The 8,868-nt window shown below is 38.0% G+C and overlaps 1 protein-coding gene across 2 annotated transcripts in view; it reads right to left on the minus strand.

The window, feature by feature from the left end:
* The window catches only part of tmod1 (tropomodulin 1), a 33,839-nt gene extending 26,591 nt beyond the window's left edge, over positions 1–7,248 (minus strand). For both annotated transcript variants that reach the window (XM_074694052.1, XM_074694045.1), the window contains exon 1: positions 6,988–7,248. The gene's annotated coding sequence lies outside the window, so the exon portion shown is untranslated. The remainder of the gene's footprint in view (positions 1–6,987) is intronic.
* Positions 7,249–8,868: the final 1,620 nt, after the last annotated feature.

The raw sequence follows: 8,868 nt of genomic DNA on the forward strand, positions 1-8,868 counted from the left end.
TCCTTTCATTTAGCATTTCTGACAATTGTCGCACTAGATCAACTGTATACACACTATCCTTTATTAACATGTTTTTCCAACTTGGCAACTGGGACGAAGAAGTTCTGAAACCTGCAGTTCACTGAGTGTCCACTAGAGGCTAGCTGTAGAAACACCAGAAACCACATCTACACTGACAACAAAACCCGATCCTTACAGCAGAAATAAACAGTTTTTCATCCAGAAATTGAGTCTGAAAAGCTCATTTCTCTATCTGCAAAACTTTAACTCGCTATTTCCAGTCATCAATCTGTTTTGACCATATAAGGACATGACTGACTCGACTGACAGGTGGCGCCTTGTAGCTGTCTGCAAAGAGGCTGAAGACTCGCCTCTTAACCTCATCCTAACTTTGAATAAAGCTGAGTTGAATCAGGCTTTTTTCAACATGGATGCTGTTGACAATAGGCTTCAAAACTCTGCATCAGAAACAAATGGGTGACATCACAGACCATGCCCATATATTGTACAATCCATGCTTCTTATCCCAAAGTGTTAGTGGTTGCTTCATACAACACACAATGATGTAACAGTGGCATTAACATTACAACAGAGCACATTTTCCACACATCATGTCTTTGTTAACGAGGTAATATTTAAGGTTTTATTCATAATTTACTTCCTGTTGTTATTTTTTGTAACTTTGAGCTTCAAAGCTGTGCCGCCTGCAGGATATCACAAAAGGTAAACAATAAAATCAACATATCTGATCTCCCTTTCTACTGCTGCAAAGCTTTTGTCTCCGGTCTCACTTTTTATTTCAGGACACGGTCTTGGCGGTGGGACCAGATAGCCGGTGATGGATGAGCTGCAGTCGAACAGTTTTGGGTCACAACAACTGACAACCTGAAAACCATCATTTATAATCATTTTCTCAAACTGAGCACAGAGTTTTCTTGAAAAACTCACCCAAATGTAGAAAATGTTGACATCACTGAGTGCCAACATTTCTTTTCGATTATCAGCGTGTGTGTTTAAGCTAACCTCCCAAGATTAGGTCAAGTGTGCTTTTCTTTTGTTCTGCTCTCTTTAAGCTTCACAGCGAGACATGTTTCCAAAATCACAGATGAAGAACCGGGCAGTGCTCCAATAAACTGCTGGAAGACGCCGCAGACCTGCTCTCATGACATCAACCAGACGGGGCCTGCTTTTCAAACCTCTCTACAAGCTTCATTAAATGTTCACTGAGCAGATCAAGTCCAAGCAGCCAGAATGTACCCTCTACGGTCGTAAACACTTGACTTGACCCTTGACCTCTAAACCAGGCCGGTCCGGGGCTCAGACCTCTAAGAATAGCAGGGTCATCAATCAAGAAGCGCGGGGTAAAACTTTCACACTGATGTCAGACGACAACTGCTCACAGCCTCTCACACCTTAAACTGCAGCGGAGAGCCACTCCAACCTGGTTTCACTTCAGATCTTTGAAATTACATTTTGTCGTAAACCAAGCAGAGAAACTTTGAGTTATATCAGCAATGAAACACTCAGAGCAGCAGAAAACTCTCACAGCCAACAAATGAATCCTCATTTCCCAGCTTCCCCCTAAAAAACCTGCCAATCCAGCCAAATAAATAAGCCCTGACTTTATTTTTGAGCTTAATTCAGGCTGAAATTAACAAAGAAGCTGATTTAAAGAGGGGGTATTCTGCTTTCCCTTATTTTAAAAGTGGATTTAAAATAACAATGATCTGTGTTCAGATTAAAATTGCACCTGTTTCTAAACCTCTACATTTCTCGTATTTTAAAGAAACCTCGGAGTCTGTAAACTTATCAAAATGGTCCATTCTAACGTTAGCATGAGAGCTTCACCAGACTTACAATGAGGTCTTCAGAAGTATCTCCTGATTGGCTCATAAGACAATAAAAGGGCAGGCTGCAAACACCAAGGTCTGCCTCCAGAGAGCTGGCCAATAAGAAGGAAGGGGGTTTGTGGAACGAGGGGTTTTAAAGAGGGGGCAGCTAAGAGGCCAAAATAAGGGTTTTCTAAAAACACCAATGAGAAAAAAAACAGGGACTTTCTTTTTAGCTATAAATCATGTGAAACTATCATTGGGTACAAGAAGGTATAAGTACAACCTTAAAAAAATTAGCATAATACCCCCTCTTTAAACTTCCAAATGGCCCGAGTTTGAATCCAGCCTGTGGGCTCTTTCCTGCATGTAGCCCTGTTTCCTGCTCATTGCACTGTCCTTTGTGCTATCCAATGAAACGCATAAAAAGCCCCTCAGAAAAAAAAAGCACAGATATTTAGTCCTTATTGATCAGCTGCAAATCACTGTAAAAGAAAAAAAAACAATCAAAACACAACCAGTTTAACTACTTCCTGAAACGGCTTATTTGCAGCTGACCCTGACACTCCATTGCTCTCTTGCTACATTTGGTGCTTTAGCTTTAACCGACGCTTCCTGTATTGTTTACATTCAGATCAGGGGCGGAGCCAGGATTTCAATTTTGGGTGGGGCTTAAATTAGAAAAGTTATAACTTTTACTATAAAGATAAAGATATTGTTACTACGTATGTCTTAAAGCAGATTTTGTAACTTTTTGATCCTTTACATTTGATGAAATTTTAGTGCATCAGACAGAAATAGCTCTTCCTGGTATCAGCCAAAGAGTGGGTACCAAAAGTAAAACCAAAGTTGAATAAAAGACAAAAATTAAAGTCTTTCCCAAAACCATTCTCTAGTCCTATTGGTATAACATGAGGCTGGATGAGTCACAACTTTTTACCAACAGGCAGAGAGTTTCCAAACTTGGCTCATTTTCTAAAGTCAAGACATCTAACAATAACAAACCAAGCATTAAGTGACAAAATGTATTATATTCAGATGAAAAAAATAATAATAAATAAAAATAAGAATAGTAAAAAAAAAGAAGGAAAATTATATATATATATATATATATATATATATATATATATATATATATATATATATATATATATATATATATATATATATATATATATATATATATATATAAAACTATTATTTTATCATTCTTATTATTTTATTATTATTAAATAAATATTAAATTAACATAATTTTTTTATTTTTATATATATATATATATATATATATATATATATATATATATATATATATATATATATATATATATATATATATATATATATAATAAAAATGAATAAAAAGATAAATAAAAAAAAAAAAATTAAATAAATAAATAAAAAAGTACAAGGTGGGCCTGTCAGAAAGTGGGTGGACCTTAGACCATCAGGCCCACCCATGACGCTGCCCCTGACTTCTAACTTAGATGTTGCGGTGTGGGAGCTGCCTTAGCAACCAGGGGTAGATTCAGATCACTCATGAGGGGCCATCATACACCTGCAAAAAGCACCAGTGCTTTTTTGCAAGTGGCAGGGGCCACAAAGCACTGATATAAGAGGTTGTGAAATGTTTTCCAAACTTAAAAGCTGTTTACAATCACATATTTCAGCCATTAGTGTATAAAATGTAAAGCAAATAGGTTTTAAATGTGATTTAAAAACCTGCAAGCAGAAAATCTCTGAGCCCTGAGGGGTCTGTTTTTGGATCAGCCTGTTATCGTACCCCCACAGCCGGGGGTAACCGGTCTACAACAAGGATATTTTTAGGGGTTGGGAGCTGAAAAGTTTGGGAACCCCTAAAGTAAATTCTCACTTTAAAAAAAAAGTACATGTTCAAAAAGTTGATCTGAAAGTGTCTCTACAGTAAAAACAAAAACATGTATTGTTTATTCATCCTCTGTAGGAGTTGAAAGTAGTTTAGCCAGTCTGCAGTTGTCGGTATGTGGAAACAGCTGAGAGGCAACTGCTTTACTTTGCTAATGCACGGAGTTTGAAATGATAAGCTATAGGACAGAGTGTGTGAGTGTGTGTGTGTGTGTGTGAGTGTGTGTGTGTGTGTGTGTGTGTGTGTGTGTGTGTGTGTGTGTGTGTGTGTGTGTGTTCTATTGTGACAGTAATAAGGGCACCTTTTGAGTTTAGCACATACACTGCACAGTTACTTATCAAATTAGGAAAGTTATGTGCCGTACACTCCCTGTCACTACTCTTTCTCTCAGGTCAAAGGTTAAACAAACTCAAGTCATCTTTTACGGCGGTCCATGGTCTCATCAGAGTCCACTTTGGGGGACCGTGGAGTCTTACATCATGAGCTGTAGAATAAGAAGCAGAGCTCTCTGAGGTCAGGTCACTTCTGCGTTCTGCAGGAGTCAGCGTGTGAAGTGTCTGTCACTCTGTAATCTGAGCGTCACTCTTAAAGGAGGCTGATGTGATACATTACTGATCCATGAGATGAAGAGCTGGTTTATAACTGCAGGTATGAAGATGGTGAAGCACTGTGCAGCAATAGATAAGTGACTTAGTGCAGAATACACAATGCAAAAAGTGCGTTGAAGCAAGTGTTTATGACTTAATATGAGCGACATTTACCTGACAAGCCAGATAGGGCACCAGACGTTTAATAGGTGACACTTTGTGAAGATGTAATTCACTTTTCTCACAGTTAGCTTGTTTTTCTTTCATTTAAGACCAAAAGAATCATGCAAAACAGAATATTCTATATACCTTTTAAAACTGTGTACACATGACACTGCTGAGGCAACTGCTGAGGCAACTGCTGAGGCAACTGCTGAGGCAACTGCTGAGGCAACTGCTGAGGCGTGGAACACCAGTGGCGGCTGCTGGTCAGTCAAGGAGGGTAAGCTAATTTTTTCTGGCCTACATCATAAACTTGTTTATTTAATTAAAAGTAAATTCTACCCTTCGTTCCTTTCCAAGAAAATGATCTGTGACCCTGTCGTACCAACCAGGTGCTTTTTCCAGGGATTTTACCAGAGTTCTCTCAACGCTCGTCGTTTTTAAGAAAAGTAAACTCCCTGGGATCGATAAAACCTCCAGATCAGTCAAGAACTACTGAGAAGATGCTCCGGTGGAGAGTTATACTTCAAGATCTCTGACTGGCTCATTTCACTGTCAATCAAAAAGGGATTCAGCCTCAGACTGATCATCCAATCATCATGCAGAAGCCCAGCGTCCAGGCCAGCCCACAGCCTCATAGACCCCCAGAGACGCTGAGCGTCCGACTGTGTTAAAGTGCTGAGACGCTGCGGGGATAGGGATGGGTACTGAATTAGGTACTTTTATGGTTACCGATCGAATTCTGTCAAAAGTACCAGGTACCGATTCATGGAAAATCAAAAGGTACCATGTTTAGGTACCTTAATGCATCCTTGTGACTTTGAGGGAGTGGAAGAGAAGGTAATTTTCCATGCTGGACATGAACACAGCATTGCAAGGTTATATAATGAAGAATAAATATGTGAAAATTTTATTACTACTAACTTTTTTTTAATTGACATTTTTTACCACATGAACACAAAAAGTACTGGAAATTGGTACCGTTGAGCACCGATACCGATTGCCAGGTACTGGGCATCAGTACCGTATCAGTTCAAATGTGAAAGGTACCCATCCCTATGCGGGGATGACTGAGAAGGAGGTGGAGCCAGTTACCTGTGATAGGAGCTGATTCTGAACTAAAGATGAAGGAATTCTAGCTCAGATTTTATCAATGAAATGTTCACACAGCAGAACATATCAACACTTTTTAGGGACATTTTAGGGGACGCTGAGCTTCTCTTAGAGCAATCACCACTGTGGAAGATGCGCTGAGCTGCGTACTTTGCATAAATTCTAAACATTTTGCTTTATCCTTGGCCAGCAATTTAAGATTTAGATTTAGTATTTAGATCAAACATTCCGAATTAGATTTAACGTTTGGATTTACTTTTGACATTTAGATGAAGTGTATAGATTTAACAGTAAGATTTAGTATAAAGACTAGGATTAAACATTAGGTTTAGATTTAAAAGTTAGATATAGCATCAAGATTCAGATTAAAAATTAGGTTTAGACTGAAAAGTTAGACTTAGTTTTAAGGTTTGATTTAGTATCAAGACTTAGATTGAACATTAGGTTTAGATTTAACAGATGTGGTATTTAGATTCAACTTTCACATTTAGATTTAGTACTTGGATTTAACTTTAAGGTTTAGATTTAGCATTTAGATTTAGGCTAACATCCAGATTTAGATTAATTTTTCACGTGTACTTGTTTCTAACAAATACTTATAACATCTCATGTCATATGACTTTTGGTCTCAAATGAAAGAAAAACAAGCTAAATGTGAAAAAATGAACTATATCTGCACAAAATGTTGCCAATGAAACAGTGACTGAAATTTTACGTATGGCGCTCCATAAAGATCAAGATATATATAAAGACAAAAAAAACATCTGAATTGCAGAAAATTAAGAAAACACTGTCTTAATATAGAAAGTAAACAAGCATATATTTTTTTAACTCTGAAAGTAATTCAGCAGTTACTTAAGCCCTTTAACATCCTTTAATGTTCACTCAGTCATGTATTTAGGTCACATGCCTTCAGACAACTGCTCCATCTCAGCACTTGTTGACTGACAGCCCCACTCACTTTAACATTTTACACATTTATATGACTTTATCCTCCCATAGTCCTTTTCAAATCTGAGTGAAGTTAGAGCAAACATGAGAAAAACACTTTGACTACATGTGCAAAAAGCAGAAATAACATTAAATCCATCTCAGAAAAGAGTTTCTTGCTCTTCTTGCAGCTTGAAGTGTAACTGGAGGTTATAAAACCAGTGAGTGGAGCCGGACTCTGCTGTCAGGACTTGTTGCGTGCCATTACTTAAAGAGGCAGCCAATAAAACACCCTCCAATGGATGAGAGCACTAAATGCTGATTAAAATTTATATTTCACTGCTACTGAAGGGAATGAAACAAACTTCAGGTTTAAAGCGTAAAGTTTTCCTGTCCTCTACTTTATTTTCACCTCGCTGTGTGATCCTCATCATTTCCCTCTCTTACGAGCCGCAGTGTAAATTTTGCATATATTTCCGTACCTCCTCCAGCGCTATTTATAGCCGGACGGTCCCGCTGTGTGACAGCAACGAATACTTTGACCAGATATGGTTTCCTCCAGAGTCGGCCGCAGTCGCTCCGCGCGGTCCGCTCTGCTGCTGGGGCGCACAAGCCGGGAACAGCCGCAAACTCCCCCGCTACACCGAGGCGTCCATGGTCCGGAGGTAGTCCTGGATCCAGCAGGGTTCAGCGTGCTCACGGGTTCTCCTCCCTCGGTCCTGATGGTCCCGCAGCGGGTTTGCTGAAGCTGAAACTCATCTCCCTCAAAGGGCAAAGTAAACTTGAGGGGAGAGATCCTCCTCCTCCTCCTCCTCCTCCTCCCCCTCCTCCCCGAGTGCGGCTGCCCTGTCACTCCAGTGATGTCACCCAGTGCAACAGCTCCCATTATGAACTGGTTTCCTGTATCACTGCCCAGTCAGACTGGATCCCAGATACTGTTAGACTTACATTTAGTTTCTGAAAGTAATGACATAAAGTTCTTGAAAAGTTCCCGGATGAACTTTCCTTCTCTGTGGTGCAACACAATAAACATACCAAGAAATTACCTTAAATTTCCAAACTATGGAAGCCCTAAAAGGCCACTCTTGAAATACAAACAAAACTTTAACGATAACAAGTTACCGTCAGTTTCCTCATGATCGTTCAGATTTCTCTTGCTGTCTTGCGAAAACAAATCTTGGTTTCTCTCTAATCTTGTTTTTAATAGCAGCCTTTAAAGACTTCTTCAGTAAACATAGGAAACATCATATTAAGCATAAACTTATCAATTCTATGGAAGCCTAGAAAGGTTCATGTTTAGATGATTTCTTGTTATCTTGTGGGAACTGATCCTTAAACTCCCAAAAAATGTATACATTTGGTTATTTAAGACTTTTATACAACTTGGTTTTGTATGGAAGCCCTTGAAGGTCTGACATGCTAGATTTTATTTTCTCCATTTCTTGAAATTAAAAGTTTATTTTATTTGTTATTTCTCGAGATCAGGACTTATTTTTGTAATTATGCCAAGGAAACAAATCTTTTTTTCCTTGAGAATGTTATGGTTTAATTGGTTAACACACACACACAAAAAAAAATAATTAAAAAAGAAAAACTTGTTGGCAGTTCTCGGTCTCAGACTTTCATAAAGCTTTGTATCAAATAGAGGCCCTAAAAGGTCAAGATTAATATTTAGAGATGACAAATTACTTTCAGTTAATTTCTAGAAAATAAATATCACATATTTTCTCTTAACCTTGCTACATCTTGTTTTCTAAAAAAAATAAATAAAATAAAACCCTTCATCTGTTTTTTTTTGTTTTGTTTTGTTTTTTGAGAAAACTACTTAGTGAAGTTTTGGGGTTCAGAGTCTTAGTATGGAAGCCGTACAAGGTCATAATGTCATACTTTTTATTTTCTTAGCTATCTCAAGAAAAGTTGAGATCATCAAAAAAGGGGGTGGGGGTGTCTTTTCTTGGTGTAACAAGTTTTTTTTCCTACATTACCAAATCAGGTCATCTCAAGAAAACAAGATTTTCTTTTCAAGCTAAAGAGAACTTGAGGAAAAAAGAAAGAAATTAACTCCAATCTAAAATAAAAAGACAACAAAATACATTCAAATCTTGACCATTAAGGGCTTCCTTAGAAAAAGCACAGGAACCGAGGACACATTTAGCCTTGCACCTTGTAAAATGTCAGACAGGCAAAACCAAAAAAACACCTTGAACCATCAGAGCTATGGAAGCCCTTTAAGGTCATGATTTAACACATTTTATTTTCTCATTTATCTGAAACCACTAGATAATTTTCTGGGGATCTTAAATGAAATCAGTATCATTGTGAAAAGATAAAATAAACTGTAGCTAACCGTGACCTTAAAGGGC

Source organism: Halichoeres trimaculatus, unplaced genomic scaffold, assembly GCF_033239565.1.
Source record: "Halichoeres trimaculatus isolate MK-OKI-2021-1 unplaced genomic scaffold, fHalTri1.1 fHalTri1_scaffold_2, whole genome shotgun sequence".
Lineage (NCBI taxonomy): Eukaryota > Metazoa > Chordata > Actinopteri > Labriformes > Labridae > Halichoeres > Halichoeres trimaculatus.